General features: G+C 38.4%; 1 protein-coding gene and 1 long non-coding RNA gene across 3 annotated transcripts in view; one reads left to right on the forward strand and one right to left on the reverse strand.

The window, feature by feature from the left end:
* The window catches only part of PDE4D (phosphodiesterase 4D), a 350,395-nt gene that overhangs the window by 101,235 nt on the left and 229,124 nt on the right, over positions 1 to 20,036 (forward strand). The gene's annotated exons all lie outside the window — the stretch shown is intronic.
* Positions 1,325 to 4,020, reverse strand: LOC136569259 (uncharacterized). Its single transcript, XR_010785328.1, has 2 exons — positions 3,811 to 4,020; positions 1,325 to 2,231 (listed from the first exon to the last, which is right to left on the reverse strand). It is a non-coding gene; the product is annotated as an uncharacterized lncRNA (long non-coding RNA).

Raw genomic sequence — 20,036 nt, forward strand, 5'->3', positions numbered from 1 at the left:
TCTAGGGTTTCTCCACATCAGGGAAGAGTCATAATTACTTGAAGATTCCTGTTTGTGTCTATTATCCACCCTCCAACTTCTTCATGCCTAGTTCAGATTCTGCTTGAATGAGGAAGTTGGACTCGCTGCCATACAGCCTAAATTCTAGTTGTCAGAGCACTCTTCTGGTAACCAAGGAATCAAATTAAAATCTGCTTCCAATTTTGTTTGTTTGTTTGTTTGTTGTGTTGCTTTGTTGTTTTGCTTTGGGTTTTTTAATTTTTTTTTTATTTTAATGCAGAGTGGTTGGCAATTTATTATGGGCTTGAACAGGAAGAATTTCACAAGCCAACCTATTTTACTGGGTAAAGTCTTTAGCTTTAATTTATCCCTGCTCTGGAAAACCCATATATTGCGCACTCCAGTTTGCTGGTGAGTTCTTTAATTGGTCCCTAGTACTGTATAGTAACTTTGTATACGCCCACACTCCTTCTGCAACTCTGCTCCTGAATGAAATTAGCTGAGTCAATGGGTGCTATGCTTTGTGCTGAACTTAACACTAAAGAAAAACAGAGAAATTGTAACACATATTCAGAATAGACTCATTCACAGATTTCAAATGTTGTGACAGGTCAGTGCTGAGAAGCTATTTCTCAAGATAGTACAAGTCATTATATAACTCTAGTGTTGAAAATGTCAGTGCCTGTGAGTGATCGGGCAAGCATGCAGTGAGATAAGAGCAATATGAAATAGTAATGATGGTGCAGAATTGTGTAGCATTTGCTACAGTTAATATTTCATAATAAGTTTATCTAGTTAGAGAAAGCAGTAGATAACTGGAATAGATATGATTTTTTTTTCATATTCAGATTAATTACATGATGTTGCAGCTTTTAGAGTTTTGTTTATATTTTCTTCAAATGTCTCTGGTATAAATTCCCAAACTAATAGGGAAGTGTGGCATAGGGGTGCTTTTTACATAAAGCATGAACATAACAGGTTACCTGGTCCCTTTAAAGTCATACTAAATATTTATCTTTACGGAACAATTATATATTTTGTTTTGTAGCAACTTTGTGAAAAATGCTAACTTTCATTCTCATTATTTCTAATTCTCAGAGTAAGCTTTCTATCATGACAAAAAAAAGTCACCCTCTGTATAGAGTAGAACATAAATTATGATAGAGCCCCTTTAAATTTTGTAATCTTTTGTACTTTTTTGCTGTAAGTCTTCAAATAGGTAGTAATATCAGTAATATATAAATGTTGAGTAATATAAAAATGCGTGTGGCAGTATAGGCTCCCTTTTTATACTGAATTGAAATAAATGCCATTTCACTGTCAATACACTATGACATTCAAGTACTTTAATATTTTATTCTTTCTTCAGAGTGGCATCAACTCTACTAGGGCTAATTTGTGGTATTGTAGAATAGGGTTGTGACAAGCAACAGAAATGATCTTAAGGAAATAGGATCTATACAAATGTGACGTGCAATAGCTTATCATGTTACTCCCAAGTTTACCCACACCCTAATCAAATACAAAGTCTTATCACACGTTTTAATGTCATTGAAGTTGCAGCTGGCTTCCATACTGCAGGATTTCCTGTCCCAAAGGGCAATGGGTCGTTAGAAGTTTAAGAAGCCTTAGTACAGTGTAAACCATTTAGAAGAATGGCAAGCAAACAATGTATGCCCTGGGTATGCTGAAGTATAAAAGTCTAGGAATCTTTTACATCTCAGCACAGATCAACATGGTGAACTCTGCTTCCTGCGCGTCTCTTTTCCTGCAGATTTTTGCACGTCCATGCAAAATTTTCAGTGCTTTCTGTCATCTTGGAGGCACGGACCGTCCTAAGGAAGGCTCTTCCGCTGGTGCCCCGTCCTTCCCCTCCATCCCGGGCGGGTGGGAGCGGCAGGGCAGGTTGCGCGGTGCCGGGAGAACCCACCTAGAGGGCCCCCTTGACGCCAGCACAGCCTCTGCCAGGCAGAGCCCTCTCCGCAGCCGAGCCCAGTCTGCTGCAGGACCCGTGCCACGCAGCCCGACACTGTCCGGGGCTGCCGCGGCTGCTGCTGCTGGGCGAGACCAGCAGCCCGAGGGCAGGCTGGACATTCTGGTCCGGGAAAGGGAAGTGTGAGCCTGTTGACTCTGCATTGCTTCAAAATAGATGCCGTCTCTGTAGCCCGGGCTTAAGAATCTTCCCGAGGATGTTTGCCAGAGCGTAAGGAGTGATAACTACTGTCTGGGAGCTGAATTGGGAAAAAAGGACAGCAGAGAAAGAATGCTTAGGTAACACGGGACTTATAGCTTTGATTTCGTTTTGCAACAAACAAATTGATGCACGTGGGTTTATATACAGTATAATATCAAAACAGAACTAGACTGCAGTGAGAGTCAATAGCTTAGTCATTTCACTTAAAGGGAGCAGGCAGCCTTATTACGGGGTTAGACAGCAAAAATGAATTTGATCATGACATGATCACATCTCTTGATGGTATCTAACTCTAGTCCTGTCCTATGGAGTGGAAAAAGCATACTTCCTTCCTTCTTTCTTAGCTGAAGAAACAAAGTCACAGTATCAAATTCAGAGAGAAGTTTGGGGTTGTTGTACAAGGCTATTAAACATCCTTCTGTTCCCCAGGCTCAAAAGAAAGGAAAACTGCATTAAATTGATCATTGATGAATATGTGTCTAAGAAAGAAGAAAAAGCAGTATTCATGTTTGAACATGGCAAAGCAGTCTGAAGTTACACATCTCTCCCTAAACACTGATTTGGCACAGATGGCAAGAAACTATCTTTTAACTAACCTTTTCCAACTGTCCAAAATGCTGCATATGAAGATGCTTTAATTCACGGTCAAAGCACTTGGATTTTTATCAAGGCAAACTGTTGGCACTGTCAGAACAGCTTCTGTATACTGATTAGTTTAATGTTTTTTTTAAAATAGCAAGGGATGCATAAATGGATGGACGTGTACCTAGAAAACCCTGTGAGAAGTCTTTCACTGGATCCTGGGAATTTTTATTTTTGTGGATTACAGTAATTCTTGCAATAGTCCCTGCTGTTGACTGCTCATGCAGTTGTTCTGGCATGCATCTATGAATACCATAACAGATAAATCAGTCTGACAAGGAACACACTAATGTTGGAAGACCTGTGAACATGATGCATGTGAATAATTTCCCCTTTAGGAGGCATTCATGGATATGGTGAGTAATCAATACACATTATAGACTGTTAAACTCAGAATGCTTGTTTGCAAAATACTGTGACAACTACCAGATGCTATGTTTTTGCCTAAATAAATGTCAAGTGAGGACTAACAGAGCTATGAAAAAAATGAAAATCAGACAGAGATAGTAGTGATGAAGTAATATGAGTTTAGCACTTCTTCATATTTGCAAAATAAGCAAGTCATAGAAATTGTATTGTTATGGTCATGTTTTCTTACATAAGTATTTTGAGCAAGGTGATGTATTTTCTTCCTGTATCAAAGGAACAGTCCTTCACATTTCTTTCTTAGCCTGATTTTAAGAAAATAACGAAGCCACATATTTCTCCTATGGTTGGTTTGTCCTAGAACTTATTTATTTATATACTTTCAAGTGACCTGAAAAAAATGCTCATTCATATGGCAATTCAGTAATCACTTATTAAAGATATGCGTAAATGCTGTAGAATGTTTTTGTATGGGAGGTTCGTCAATGTGGCCGTTTGAAAGACAATCATATAGCATTAAAACCCCTTTATCATCATTAAAACATCTGTTCCCTCTTTGAATCACAGGCATCTATAGCTCTTCCTGACAGAAAAATCTTTCTACTTGCCTTGCAATATAGTGCAGTCAACTTGCTTATAAATTCTACCAGTGGTTGTTGCGTCATGTCTTCTTCCTGATGCTGGAATTAGTGTCTTGGTTAGAGCTTAATGAAGATTGTTAGCTAGAGCAAAAATACTTCCCCGTAAAACTTTTGCCCTTTGGGTAAACACTAAGTCTTTCAGAACACTGTAAGCAAACCCGTTTTGGAAGCTGCTGAAGCGAGCCGGCCCTCGGGAGGCAGGCGGGCGGGCGGGCGGGCAGAGGGGCGGGCGGCGTGCGCGGCAGGGCGCTGTGCCGGTGTGGCGGTGCCGGGCCGGGCCGGGCCGGGCGGGCCGCGCCGCCGGGACCCGCCGGGGCCGCGGGGCCGCGCCGCCGTCACCGCCCGCGCGCCGCCAATGGCAGCGCCCGCGCGCCGCGCGTCACCGCGGGGGGGCGGCGCCGCGCGCGGACAATTAGAGGGCGCGCGCTGCTGCCGGCGCCTCTGCTTGTGTAGTTAATTACAGCTGGTACCGCCCGGCCCTCGGAGCGTTCGGGCCCCGTAAAGCTCCGTGAGAGCCAGCTTCGCACCGCATTCCGCCCCCTCCCGCCAGAATTGTTAGCGAGATCTCGGATGTGTTTCCTCCTCCTTTTTGGCAGTTTTTTTTAGCAGAGTGTGCCGGAAAGGACACTGCAGGTGTGCCCGCACCTGACAGGGAAAGCGCTTCCATTGTCTTCTAAGAATATGGTTTACTTCTGTTTTTATTAACTTAGAGGAACGTTTTAAGCACTCCTTAACCCACAGGTTAATCTCCCGACTAAGCGTTTTTCAAACATGAGCAGTGAAGTCTGCTGAAAGACGTTAGGAACGAACTGTCCGGTTTTTATTTATCTTCTCTAAAAGCTGCTTACCTGTCTTCTCTGTCTGCTCCTTGCCAGCCCTTGCTGTCTGTCACAGTATGTGAGCCTATTGTCTGGGGAAGCCCAGCAGAAATGTTTTATGGGAAGACATAGGAAGATAATTATATGTTCTGTATTTGCTATTTTAACTGAATGCAAACCATACCATGGTTTCTGCCTGCATTTGTGCTTACCTAATCACAGGCCTTAATTTAGAATGCAAATGTTTTTAGCATGCTGTTGTTCATGTCAGCTCTCGGAGAATAGGCAAGTTTGCTTATTCATGCTACAGTAGGTCTGTAAGGGGCATTTTTGAGTGTCAGGATGTTAAGTTGCAAGTCATTGGTTTTCTTTTAATTCTGAAGCCTCAAAAATCTATGCAATGACTATCCTTTTCTACTGAGAGTAGAAATTGTCATGAAATATTCTGCATATATATGTATACACTCTCTCATTCTACTTTCAGATGTCCTTTAGAGGATGACAATGAAGACAAAAGAAAGAATCTTTCATGGGACACAAATAGTTTTATGTTTATTAATACAAATACTAGTTGATCATCTTTAATAATGTTTCTTCACTGCTGGTGCAACATATCGAAGGTGCCCTTTGGCCTGTGTCATATGCTTCATGATGTTTGTAACCTCTGTGAGCATGCAGAACCAAATATTTTAGAACTACAACATTGATATTAAAGTTATTTTCTGTACCTTAGAGACATGCATTTTGCCTTCATATGCCAGTTCCTGCTTGTCTTGCATAGAATATGGGGAGAAAGAGTTGTGGGGAATAAAAATGTGAACCTTTCTGAAATACAATTTATAGTTGTGAATATCCAGGATTTAATGTTGTGTAACAAGCCAAGGTAGTGGATGTGTCTTCTGTGTTAGGCCCTCTATTGGGATTTAGGGAAAGAACGGCCAAAATAGTGATGGCCTGTATAGCAAGGTTTGATTTGGAACCCATAACCTTTAGGAAACGTAATAGAAATCCCAGTGTCTGAACCCTCCTGATTATGTTAGCAAAAGTAGGGATGGACTACTGGCAAAAAGCAGCAATTAAACATGTATGTTCCTAGGCAGTACGACTGGGTGCACAACTATATCAGACAGATAAATGTAGCTATAATGTAAATAGACTCTAAATGGATTGCAAAGCAAAGACTGGAGTAAGCAAAATAGGGTATTTTATCTGAAACTGTTTCAGAGTTTGGATGACAGAGGAACAAATATAAAATACATTAAAGAGGTGCAGTGGTTGGAGCAAGTGATGTCCTGGGTAAGACTAAAGTTAGGCCTGGAAATACTGAAACATTTATGGTGATAATTGGAGGAGTAGGATTTATAGCTACTTACCACATTACACACTATACAGCATAAATTATGTATGAACAGTATGTAGCCTACTGCCATTCACACTGGAAATTATTTTAGAAACATTTACTGCTGAGTTATGTAACCTGGCTTTCCTTTCCATTGCATTCTATCTGCATTTGTGATGACAAACCAAATAAAGATGTATTCAATTTTAGCTTGCTTAATTACATAAACAACTACTGCATGTGCCTTTTAGTTTAACCATAAGGAAAATAGAAGTAGAAAAAGCATGTCTGCCTTTAAACTGGCAAAGATTTGAAATTAATCCACAGAATAATACCTTAACTTCAGAATCAAAAGTAACCTGTGACTATTCATCCTTTTCTGTCAAATTTCAGCCTATTGAGGTTGAATAAAATTTAGTTTGCTTATCAGGGCAGGGAATAAAAGAAAAAAAATCCTCTCTTGGTCCCTTTTTAATCCCCCCATATTTACTTGAGTATTATTGTTCTGTATACTTTAGTGAAAAACAGTGCAAGTGCATGGTTATACATGTTACCTTTTGCCTCATATAAATTTTATTTTTACCTGTTTTGTCAAAAAATTCTTAGTATCACCATTTATCATCAATAACATGATTTATCATCAGTGCTGTCTAACAGGGGAGGTCATGGATGACTGCAGGTTCGCCAATTTGATGACTGCCCACAAGAAGAGCTGGAAGGAGGATCTGGGGAACTATAGGCCTGTCAGCCTGACCTTGGTGCTGGGGAAGGTCATGGAACAGATCACCTTGAGTACCATTATGTGGCACTCGAAGGACAAGCAGAGGATTAGGCTCAGCCTGCATGGATTTGGAAAGGCAGGTTCTGTGTGATCAACCTGGTTGCCTTTTGTGACCAGGTGATCTGCCCAGTTGATGAGGGAAAGGCTGTGGATGTAGCCTACCTGGGCTGCAGGGAAGCCTTTCCCACAACAACACTATTTCCCACAGCATTCTCCTGGAAAAGCTGACTGTCCATGGAATGAACAGGTGCCCCCCTTGCTGGGTTAAAAACTGTCTGGATGGCTGGGCCCAGAGAGTGGCTGTGAATGGAGTGACATCCAGTTGGTGACAGTCACAAGTGACATTTCCCTGAGCTCAGGGCTGGGACCAGCCCTGTTCAGTTTCCTTATTGATGATCTAAATGAGGGCGTTGGGTGCACCCTCAGTAAATTCACAGATGACACCAAGCTGGGTGGGAGTGTTGATGTCCTGGAGAGTAGGAAGGCTCTGCAGAGGATCTGGGCAGGCTGGATCATGGCTGAGGCCAATGGTGTGAGGTTCAACAAGGCCCAGTGCTGGGTTCTGTCCTTGGGTCACAACAACCCCAGGCAGCTGCACAGGCTGGGGCAGAGTGGCTGGAAAGGACCTGGGGGTGCTGGTGACAGCAGCTGAACATGAGCCAGGCTGTGCCCAGGTGGCCAAGAAGGCCAATGGCATCCTGGCCTGGATCAGCAATGCTGTGGCCAGCAGGGCCAGGGCAGGGACTGTCCCGCTGTACTTGGCTTCTGTGCTGACAAGGCTATACCTCAAATCTTGTGTCCAGCTCTATGCCCCCCACTCCTTGAAAGACACTGAGGTGCAGGAGCAAGGCCTGAGATGGGCAATGGAAGTGAGGGAGATAGGGGAGTTTATCCTGGAGAAAAGGAGGCATTATCATACTCCAGAACTGCCTGAATGGAGATTGTAGCCAGATGGGGGTTGACCTCTTCTCCCAGGAAACACATGGTAGGATAAGAGGACATGGCCTTAGGGGATTCAGCTGGGACATCAGGAAGAATATCTTCGCTGAATTGTTGTTAAGCTTTAGAATGTTAAGCTGCCCAGGGAGGTGGTAAAGTCACCATGCCTGAGGTGTTCAAGAAATGACTAGACATGACACTTAGTTCTGTAGTCTAGTAGACAAGGTGGTCAGTTTAAGGTTGGAGTCCATGATCTTCAAGGTCTTTTCCAAGTCAAATGATTCTGCGATTAGTAAATCCCTGAAAGAACGCAATTGTTAATAAACTTCAATCTTCTGTTTTTGCCAGTATTCTAAAATAATGATGCCAAATTTTTTTTTTTTTGCCTCTTATGGAATAATACATGATTTTCAGCCAGCCAAAATTGGTTTGGCTTTCCATTATTATGCAAGTTGTTATAGTCTATAAAAGTAGAATATGTAGCTGTAAAGAAAACTGATGGAAAATGAAGATATTATGCTAATTCCTGAAATCAACTTTTTGTTATGTTCCTAGGATGTGATGAGTCACCTCAGCTCATGAAGTTATCATGGGGAACTGAATCTGACCAGTGCTATGCCCTTCTCATGGCATAACTGTTCACTTCTAACAGAAATGTTTCATGCAGTATTTATTCATCTGCTTTTTCTAGAAGAATTTTATTATTTATATTTTATAGTGGCAAAAGAAAAAAGGCTTCTTTCCTAATTGCATTTCAATACAGTATTTAATTAGCTTTCATATATTTTACACTTAACATATGAACACTAGAGGAACATCTCAGGTTATCCTTTGGAAATCTGGATGTGAAGCTGAATTTGGGAAAAAAAAAAGGTTTCCTAAATTAAGAAGCAGTCTTTAAGAGCAAAGAATGTTAGTCTCTGAACAGTAGATTTTGGCATACTGCTAAGTATGAAAGGTCACCTAAAGCCCTGTTTTCTTATGCTCAGTGACAGGTGAAACTTTTCTCTGGGCATAGTCGCAGTCTATTTCTCAAGTGAAAATGAATGTAGTAGGATGTAGTAGGATACTGACTGAAACAAAAGGTTAAATTTTAAGGTCTCTTATGCCTTTTCTTTTGTATTTATAACAACTCATTTGCACAGTAGCATCTAACCAGCATTCAGCATGCTGAATATCAGATAAGAGATTAAATAATTTTTGCTGTTTGGAAGGAGCACAAGGGTTCATTTGTTTTTTTGTTTTTTGTTTTTTGTTTTTTGTTTTTTATATTAGCAGTCATTTGACTTACTGTAATGTTGCATGTGAAAAGTTTAAAGTACTCCAGATACCATACTCAGCTAAGCCTGCCAGCACCCCTGATGGGTAGGTTAGATAGGTATCTGTATATGTAAATGTGAATTACCCCTTACCACAGAAATGCTCTATAGTCTTCCATACAATAGTTATGGCATATTTGCATGCAAAATTTATTCTGCATGGGCAAGATAATTTAACCATACAAGCTAATATTAACTCTAATTAATCAATTTGGATGTCCTAGATAGATGAGTATGCTGTTGTGATTCTAATCTATTTTTCCAGAATAATGAGATCACATAACTTGCATTTTCAGATTACTATTATGTTAATATTACCGCAACTGACTCAAACAGAACTTTTTTATATTTGAAATGTGGATCTTGCCAAGCCCTGTCTTCTGGTCTTCTGTCCTCAGCATATAATCTGTAAATGAAGCTGATATTGTCTAGCTCAATCCTTTTGATGTACTACTGTTTTTGTCAATTCAGTTTGAAAACACTTGACATGCTATGTCTCATTATAAGTAGGGAATAGATTTTAACCAGTCATTTTCTGTCTATGTTAAAGTAATTTTTTGAAGCATCCTATAAACTTGCTGAAAGTCTTGCTGTCACTTAATATAATCCTGATTTATATGTTCATGGAAAATCAAGTCACAATAGTAGAAACGGAACTGAAGCTTCTTCAACTGATAAAACACCAGTTGAATGTTCATGAAGTTTTTCTACAGTCTTTTCACTCTTAACTGCACTCCTAACACTCAAAAAGAGTTGCCTTTTCTTTGGGAAGAGTTAATCCATACTGCAGTTTCATGCAGCAAAACCTGTCCTGCGCAACTACCTAGGTATAATTTACTAATTAAGAAAAAATACTTCAAACGCAATTAAGGTATTATTACATTAGGTATGACTGATTACACATTTGTTATTTATAAGTAATTTCATTTATAAAGTATTTGTATAATTTATAGAGTATTTTGTAAGTGGGTAAGTGGGTGCTTATATTGTTTCTAAACATTGTGGCCTGAGTTTAGTGGGTGTGGTCTTTATTTGAAGAGGAATGGCTCATACGAGAAAAGAAATTATAGTGTTAAATAAAATGGTAATTAGCAGGTTTTCTTGAAATCCATGCATTTGGCATTCATAGACAGCCAAAGAATTGTCCATGTCCGTAAGTGAAGATTGACTATTTTGTTTGATATTTTCAGCACAGTATTTGTGGGCAGGGAGAAGAGTAGAGAGAGGGGGAGAGAACAACATAAATATATTGAAAGCTGACGGAAAATTAAGAAGGTTGGCTATCAATTATAATTTAGAGCTTATTGTACTTTAATCTCACTGAAATAGAATTAGTTAGCTTTCAGGGACACACTATACTCAATGGCGACTTTTGTTCTAATATTAATTCAGATGCCTGCTGAAACCTAAACTGAGTACATGCTGCTAGATATTTTTGTGACTCACTTAACTCTTTGATCATAGCAGAATGATTTAAGATAATTGTTATTTTAACCATTACAAAACACAAGAATATATCTAGTAAAAGCTACTTGTCAGTAGATGCTAATAAACAGAATAATTTTCCCTCTGTGACTCACTCCATGGAATTAGCGAAATGGAGGGCACGAAATAAAAGGCTTCAAAGGAGTGGATAATATCAAGCACAGCATCTGAAAAATGAATGAATAATTTTTCTTAAGAAACTATTTTTAGGTGTCTGATCCATTTATATTATGAGGAATGTAAAAATATTAAGAGAAAGGGCATTTATTTCTCTAATTTTACAACTAGCTAAATTGATATTCCTAGATTACCTAGAGAATTTATTACTCCTTTTAAAAATGTGTAGTAAAAAATGATATGAACATTTGAATTTTGCCTTATTTAGGCAGCAACTCGTCTGCTATTGTGAACTGAATAAAACAATTCCCTGAAGATTAAAGATATTCAACCTCTGGAAAGCTATAGTGAAATTGAGTATACCCAAGTCTCAAATTCAGTTATGTGAAGGAATCCGTTTCTTTTAGTTCTATTTGGCTTAGTTAATCTCTCAAAAAGATGATCTCTAGTCTACTCTATGTCACAAATTTTAATTTTACTGAATGACTTTACTCAGTAACATAGCAAAAAATGTGAAAGATTTAATTTTTTTTTCTCAAGTGGCGTGGCTTCATATTTTAAATTGTCTGAAGCAATCAGTTTAGATTGTGTTATTCATATTGTCTCCTTTTAATTGGTTTACTTTGGTATGACAGATGATTGCTTGTTCCCTTCATGAAAACAGACAAGTCTTATAGAAGTGAAAAGAGAGCTCTTTCCATCTGCAATGAAATCTAGCTCCTTATGTAATGACCAAATTCACTGACCGAATTCTTAGGTTTAGTCATGACCAAAAGTTTGATCTGACATGTGGATACATTTTTGATCTCAGTAGCTAAGGTTTAAATTGTATGGATTATCACATACATGTAACTCTTACAGAACATTTGTGTGTCCTTCACAAATTGTTGGGCTTGGCACAACAGTTATTTGGTGAATTTCTAAGGTCAGCTCTATGCTTATTTGAATAAAAATGTGGTATTTAAAACCATTTAAGAAAAAAAAAGGGATTCCATATTGCATCATATCATTTTATATTCCATTCTTTTTGTGTGTCTTATTCACATTATTAATGGATTTATTTTTCTTTACAAATTAATTTGAACGAATTTTAAAGGTCAAATTCTTAAACCATTAGTTTTTTAAGTGCAATTTTTTTTTCTGTTGATGTCAGTATACCTTCTGTTACTCACAAACAAGGAAGCTTTCTATTTAACTTCCTTTAAACTGGGAAGAAAACTACAGCTGATTTTTTATATACCTTGGAGATTCAGAGCAGGGCAGTCCCTTCATGGTGAAATAGCCTTCTGGTAAGAGTAGGAGCATCATGCTTAGAGGCTTATAAATCCCAGTGATATATGCACATGGATATTAGGGAAGAGATGTTTTGTTTGCCTTTGCATTTGTGACAGCCTACAGTATTCAACTATATTCTCTATAGGCAAATAATGCCTTCAGGGAACAAGGAGTGCCCTCAGGGGAGGGATTCAATTTTACCAAATGATTGATTGCAGTGTTATTTTCATTTAGTTTACAGATAAATACTTGAGATATATTTAAAAAAGCAGGTTGACTGTGTGTTTTTGACTGCTATTTTAAGATTTAGTTTGATGGATCAGTTGCTATTCAGTTGCTATTTTTTATTTTTACTGAATACAAAGACCATAGAATCATAGAATGGTTTGTGTTAGAAGAACCTTAAGGATTCATCTAGATCCAGCCTTCATACCATGGACAGGAACTTTCACCAGGTTACCCAGAGCTTCATCCAGTTTTGTCTTGGGCTCCTCTAGGGATGGTGAGTCCACAATTTCTGGACAACCTGTTCCAGTGCCTCACCACTCCCACAGTAAGAAATTTCTTCCTAATATCTGACCTAAACCTCTTCCTGTTCAGTTTAAAGTCATTCCTCCTTGTCTATGTCCTTATAAAAAATCACTCTCTGGCTTTCCTTTAGGCCCCCTTCAGGTACTGGAAAGTGGTATAAGATCTCCCCAGAGCCTTCTTTTCTCCAGGGTGGACAGCCCCAACTCTCTCAGCCTTTCATCCTGGGAGGAGTGTTCTATCCATCTGATCATTTTTGCGGCCCTCCTCTAAGTCCATGTCCTTCTGATGCTCAGAACCCCAAAACTGAATGCAGCACTGCAGGTGTGGTCTCACTGGAGCCAAGCAGAGCAGAGCAGAGCAGAGGGGCAGAATCCCCTCCCTCCCCTGCTGCCCACACTGCTCTGGATGCAGCCCAGGACACGTGTGGCTCTCTGGGCTGTGAGTGTAGATGGACAAGTTACATTGAGCTTTTCATTCACAAATGCTGCAAAGTCTCTTTTCCCAAAGCTGCTCTTGATCCATTCTCCGGGTCCAATATTTTATGCACCTTAGGCCATTTTTGAGGTTTTGTTTTCAAGGTCTGTGAATTTAAGAATGTCATCTTCCACTGTTACTTCTTGGGATCATTTGTCTTTAACAGAGTAAGTGTAATAATTGAAAAAGGAGTGAGGCGTATTACCTATACGCACTCTCAAAACTTCAGACAGAGAACAAGTATCATGTCACATTCAGTATCTAGATACATTCAGAAATGTATGGAAATCAATGCACAACTAAACTAAAATGTGCATATTCAAGACAAAAAATACAATTTTATTTAGTGAAATAGCAACCTACAAATCATACCATCCTCCACTAGCAGATTTATTTACTAAAATAGTACCAGTTTGAGAAGGAAATATATTGAGCTTTGTATTTGATTGCATCCATTCATCAACTTATTTATATCTAGGGATCTAAATGGTAACTTAGTCTTCCAACTTCAGATACTTTATTTAATCCTTAAAATCAGAGAGATGTGTTTTATCCAATGCTTTTCAATTTATGGGGGATCTGAAAGTTCCAGAAACTGTCTTGAAATCTGTCACTCATGTTTTTTTTCCCTGCCCATTATAAAGTATTATTTCATGCAACAGATCTCATGGCATAACTGTTCTAACAAACATGGCCTCTAACTGCTATTTGTCTTCTGTGTTTTGCCTTTCTTCAATATTTTGATTTGTAAACAGTGGGTCTGAACTTTCATAGACATTCCAAATTAGCCACACAATTTCATTTGTTATATTCGGCCTCTGTGTGTATTCTACTTTATGACAATTTTTTAGGCTGGCATCCATCATGTCATCTTTTTAGTTTTCAAAAGTTTTATTGTCTTTTTCTTGTTTTCAAATAAACAACACACAAGGTGAAATAAAAATGATCATTTTCTCCACAAGCTTAGAGTTTTGAGATATGAAGAAATTAACACCTGGGAGAAAAGTGGAACCCAAATTCCATGAATGTTAGGATAGTATGGTAGAGAAAAGTATATTTTCATGTACAGGTTGAGGCATACCCAGTGCTACATTGACTTATTTTTTGGCATAACTTCAGCCTTTCTGCATTTCTTACTGGTTGTCTCAAATACTGGGAGAGTGTATTTTTTTTTCTCTTTAACACTGATATCTTGGAGATTTGGGGAAGGGTGCAAATCAACTTCTTCTTTCTTTGTTACTGTTTGGACTTTTCACCTTAAATGTCTTGGGAATGCTCTTCAGGGTAAAAGTAAAGCAGACAGAAAGCAGAGACTGTGCAGTTACCCCACAGAATTTTTCATCTTTTTGAATAACTGGCATAGAGAGTGGTCTTTCTCATGGAATATCTGTGACAGAGTAACCTGTCCTGTGATGGTATAATCCTAGAAATTGCCCAGATGAGAAAAGTACTGCTTTGTTTTTGTACTGTTTTTGGTTTTGTATTCCCCTTTCTAATTCAACAGTATTTCGAATATCCAGCCCATGAATACTGAAATTACCCTTTGTGACATTAGACAGATTTTTACTGAGGGGTTTCATTTTGGCTATTAGACACTATATTTGGATAAAAATAGAGTTAAGGTGCAATCTTGGTTATATGTATAATGAGTATTTTCAAATTTTAAATGCTGTTATGCTTAATCATTGAATCACACATTGGTGAGCTATATGCTATACACATCTTTTAGCAAGAGTGGAATCTCTATACACTGTATAATCCTCAAAGCCTAATCATATTTCTTTCTGTAAGATTTCATTTTGCAAGGAGATGTGGCTTGTGGTGAAGTAACTGCTTCTGGGAATGCCACAGATACAAAAAGGTATGCATGCTGAGCTGCAGCTGAGCTAATATCTGCCTATTTATGGCAACCAAGCAGGAATCAGAGATTAAGTCATAATAAGGTAGGGATTGTACCAGATAGAGACTCACTTGTTTGTTTCATGAAGTGGAAGAAGGATTTTAAAGATGATTTAGAGCATTGCTTATTCCCTGCAAAGTGACTATGAATAAAAGTTTTAAGAAGTTTTTTGCATAATGAACATTTTTGAACCATGGTTACATGCAATCCTTCTAGAAGATCAGATGTTCAAGTCATTGTTTCATTTTTTATACAATATATTAAAAAAAAAATTTGGAGAGGCAAAATGAAAGTACTTCCTGGAGCAGAATACAGTATATTGTATCAGAATCTGCCTTTAGAATTTGTGTATAGAAAAGATCTGATCACTAGATAGTGGCATCTGTATTAGAATAAAAATATATTTAAATTTAAACTGGTGAAAACAAACACACCTGCAGATTTTCAGTCTTTCTCTTTGCAACTTTCATTGGAATGTTTCATTTTTGCCATCCCCCTGATAATAAAAAAAAACAAAACGAAGTGCCCAAAAATGCATATCTCCTTATCTAGTACTTTTAATAAAGATCTTTTTACTTGGAAAATACAAAATACACAAACCTACTTGTAACTGTGAGTTAAAGTTCACTTCTTTCCTGAAATGCCATTTACTTTCCATATATTCAAAGGTATTTTACTGGATTTTAATCAAGTGAATAGATACAGAATGCTAGGCAGGAAGAAATGCTGTGAAGCTCTTATATATATATAAAAGTATTTATATATGGGAATATTTTTCCTGGTTTCTTAAAGAAATGAAGCCTACATGATTATATGTATCTGTTTCCCCCCTTTTATAGCTTTGGAACATGTCTTCTGATTTAAACCAAACCTTAGATGAAATAATTTTAAAACTTATGATCTTTTATATAACCGTCTTGGTTAGAAAACACCTTCAGTTTGTGCTATCCATATGGAAATGACTTCTGAGTTCTGGCAGTGGCCAGGCAAAGCCCTTGTAGAGCTATTTGTCCACTCAGTGTTTCCCACCTCCTGTACCCTCAAACAGAGCTTGTGCTGGTGCATCACTGGAGATGGAGATGTCTCAGCTTCATGCAGCAACTTACTCTTGCAATTCAGATGTACTGTGACAATGATGCCAGTAAAGATGCCAGTCTGTTATTACACATGGGTGAGAAATAGCAGAGTCCAAGCATTATCCATGTAGACCTGTTCAGTACAGAAACATAGAATGGAGTCTGCAATGATGATTAATCCATATCTCTGATAACCACAGATGTTAATCTGTTAACACCAGTCTGAATACTTTCAAGAATCCCTCATACAGACCTTTAGTGCTTTAGGTGCCTCTGAGCTCTTGATGAGGGATGCTCTTATAGAATGGCAGTCTAGTCCAGTTGTGTTATCCTTCCACATTATCAATAGTGCGGGTAAGAGACAAGATTGGGAAAGTACCACAACCTCTCAAAGCAACAATGATGTAATATTTTCCTTATCAAAAATGTGCTCAGTATTTCTACTGTCAATTACAGAAAACACAGAATGAGACAGTTAGAAGCATTCCTAAATTTCATAAAAACCTACTCTTTTTTTCTAGCTATTCACCAATGCTTGAAGTGCTCTAAAAATACTGAGTACTCAAGATGCCTCAGTTTTAGGTTTCAAGAGTGTAAATTTAGGACATTGAAACATTTGGAATGAGATTTGTTGTAGCAGCAGTGAGTGCTACAGGCTTTAAGATGTATCATGTTTCTGATATCAAAAGAGGTTTTGGCATCCTGGGTAAGTTCTGCACTATCATCAATATTTGTTGGGGGATGCTTTGGAAAAAGCACAAATGTGCTTGCATGTCTTAAAAAAGCAAGGAAGACCTTTTTTTTAGTGTTCTGAGTCTTTTGGGGGACCACATAGAATCAAAGAATGATTTGGGTTGGAGGGGACCTTTAAAGGTCGTCCAGTCCAACCACCTCTGCAATAAGCAGGGACATCTTCAACTAGATCAGCTTGCTCAGAGCCCATATCCAGCTTGATATTAAATTTTTCCAGGAAAAGGATATCCACCACCTCTCTAGGCAACTTGATCCAATATTTTACTACCCTCATTATGAAAAATTTCTCCCTTAGTTCTAGACTGACTCTACCTTCTTTCAGCTTTAGAACCATTACCCCTTGTCCTATAACTATGTTAAAAGGTCTGTCCCCATCTTTCTTATGAACTCCCTCTCAGTACTGGATAGCCAGGATTAGGTCACCCTGGAGACTTCTCATTATGAACAACCTCAATTCTTTTAGTCTTTATTTCTAGTTAAGCTGTTCTACCCCTCTGATCATCTTTATGGCCCTGCTCTGAACTCGCTCTAACAGGTCCTTGTCTTTCTGTCATGTGCAGAGTTCTCCAAACCTGGACACTCTGCTCCAGGTGGGGTCTCACCAGAACAGAATAGAGCAGAGGGGCAGAATCCCCTCCCTGGCCCTGCTGCCCACACTGCTCTGGATGCAGCCCAGGACATGTTTGGCTCTCTGGGCTGGGAGTGGCCATGGCTGGGTCATGTCCAGCCTCTCAGCCACCAGCACCCCCAAGTCCTTCTGGGCAGGGCTGCTCTCAATCCCTTTGTCCACCAGCCTGTGTTGTTGTTTATTGTTGCCCCAACCCAGATTCAGGACTTTGTACCTGACCTTGTTCAACCTCATAAAATTCACATGAATTCACTTCTTGAGCTTGTCCACATCCTTCTGTCTGGTAGTCAATCCTTCACGTCAATGGTCCCACTCATCTTGGAGTCATCTGCAAACTTGATCCTGCTATGAAATTGATGAAGATAATAATCAGTCCTAGTCCAGTATGTGTCCCTGTATGGGACACCACTCATCACTGATTTCCATGCAGACACTGAGCTGTTACCACTACTCTCTGGATGCAACCAGACAGCTAATTTCTCATCTGCTATATAGTCTATCCATCTAATGAATCTCTCTCCAGCTCGGAGAGAAGGATGTTGCGTCCCTTCCATGTCAAAGACTTTACACAAGTCCAGGATATCCATAGGCCCTCCTTTTTCTACTGATGCAGTAATTTCTTCATAAAGGACCACTAGGTTGGTCAGGCAGGTTGCCCTTGATGAAGCCATGCCGGCTGTCTTGAATCACCTCCAGGTCCTCCAAGATCATTAGCAGACTTTCTAGGAGGGTTGCTTCAGGATCTTCCCAGGAAAAGAGGTGAAGCTAACAGGTCAGTAGTTTCTGGCGTCCTCTTTTCACCCTTTTTAAAAATGGATGCAACATTTTTCTTTTTTCAGTCACTAGGGACTTTACCTGACTGCTATGACATTTAGGTAGATGTAGTCAAGGATTTTTGAGTGAGACTTTCTGTTATGAATCAAGACAGTTTCCTTTTCAGGAGAAAACAATATATGATATGATTGAATTCTTTTTCTTTACATTAGAAGTCAGGACAGGGAAATTAAAAAATGGTGTGCAAGTATGTCCAGTGATCTGTATTGTTATTGCACATAGATTTTCAACTACTGAACATGAGAATTCCAAACACACTGTGAAATTGAATGGCAAATATTGGATTATTTTTGCATTCTAAATACATACCTGCAATGACAGAAAGTGGCAGAGTCTAAGAGAGTTCTTATTAAAAAATAAAAAACAACATAATTTTAGAAAAGTAACCTTTGGTAAAGATGTACTTGAGATGGTAAAAGAAATATCTCACCTGTAGCTCCTCTACTGTTCCAGAGTTTTAAGGGCAAGTTTAACCAACATGGTTCGGCAGATTTAGCTACAGACCATTGGATTTTCTAATACTTCTCTGTTAGAGCTGTGTTGGCAAAATAGAAGAAATCAATGGGGTTTAATTGGCCACTGGAATAGGATATTGGAGAAAGGCATGAAAATAATTGACTGTTGCATGTTAAAAATAGCTGTGAAGTGGTTTGTAGGATGTGGAGCCTGTGACAGCAGAGCAGCTAGAAAATCCATTCTAGCGAATGGATTCATTTAAGTACTTTTCTTTTGATTCTTTGGCTGGGGACTTTTTGGCATTTGCTTTCTTTATTTGTTTGCATTTTTTTACCTGCCATTTTTGAGGACTAAATTTTTTGGAATAATAAGGATCTGGTAGAATTGTTTTAGTGATGCAACTGCTTGTATAAGTAAGTAGAATTGATATCTAAAATGTATAAACTTACTATTTAAGTATATTTTAAATTATATTTGATATGCATTTGGGTTCTCACTGTATCCTAACTAATGATATATTTTAAAAATAATATATAAATTATTTACCTCTTCAAAAATAAATTTTTACAGGCTAGTGATCAGCTACTTCTTTTAAAGTCACAAAAATAAGGAAAGAAATTGATGAAACTGTGAACAAAGTAGATTCTTGGTATAATATTAGATCCATGAAGAAAGTTCAAAAAGTCATTTAAACCTTTGAAAATGGAATTTGCAAGAGTAGACCAAGGCATTCTTTGAAAATCATTCTTTGGTTTCCATTAATACCAAGAGCACTTTTGGCTTAAATTGCATTAGTAATTTCAACATGTAAAAAGGTAGTTCATTGGAAAAAGGTAGCTATGTGCTGGAGCAGTCTGCCAAGCTCACATGAGAGTTTATGGTCCTCATGGTATCCTTATCCAACAAAATAACAGCAAGAATGCAGAGAGTTTGTTTTCTCCCATTGCACAGACTTGTAGAATGCACTGAATACTAGGCTATGTAGTAATCTTATGGCTCTTTGTTGCAGTCCTTTTTGCTGAGACATTATATTTTACATAGAATGCTCCCATAGTGATTCTGTATCAAGGTGAATAGGGCAATCAGCAAGCAGCAGAAGCAATTAAATGTAGATCCTATTGTCTCATGGCAGAGCTGTTTAATAAATTATGATGCCTCTAGCAGCAGCTTCTTATCTCAATAGGTTTTTCATCTCAGTGAGAAAAACAGATTAAAAATAATTTATGAATAATCCAAATTGATTTTTAAGGGTTTTTTATGAGATAACTAAATCAAAAATCTATTTACTTCAGCAGTATTATTTGCAAACTTCTTTTCCTTTTTCCTTGTTAGATTATTTTATAATCCTTTAATACTTAGGGCTCACACCTCATTTGGATCAAAAAACTAACATGGCTGAGCACAACTGCTTTCTATAATTGAGCATAACTTTGATCATAGCTTTCAATTTCACTATGCTGTGTAATTC

Source organism: Molothrus aeneus, chromosome Z, assembly GCF_037042795.1.
Source record: "Molothrus aeneus isolate 106 chromosome Z, BPBGC_Maene_1.0, whole genome shotgun sequence".
NCBI lineage: Eukaryota > Metazoa > Chordata > Aves > Passeriformes > Icteridae > Molothrus > Molothrus aeneus.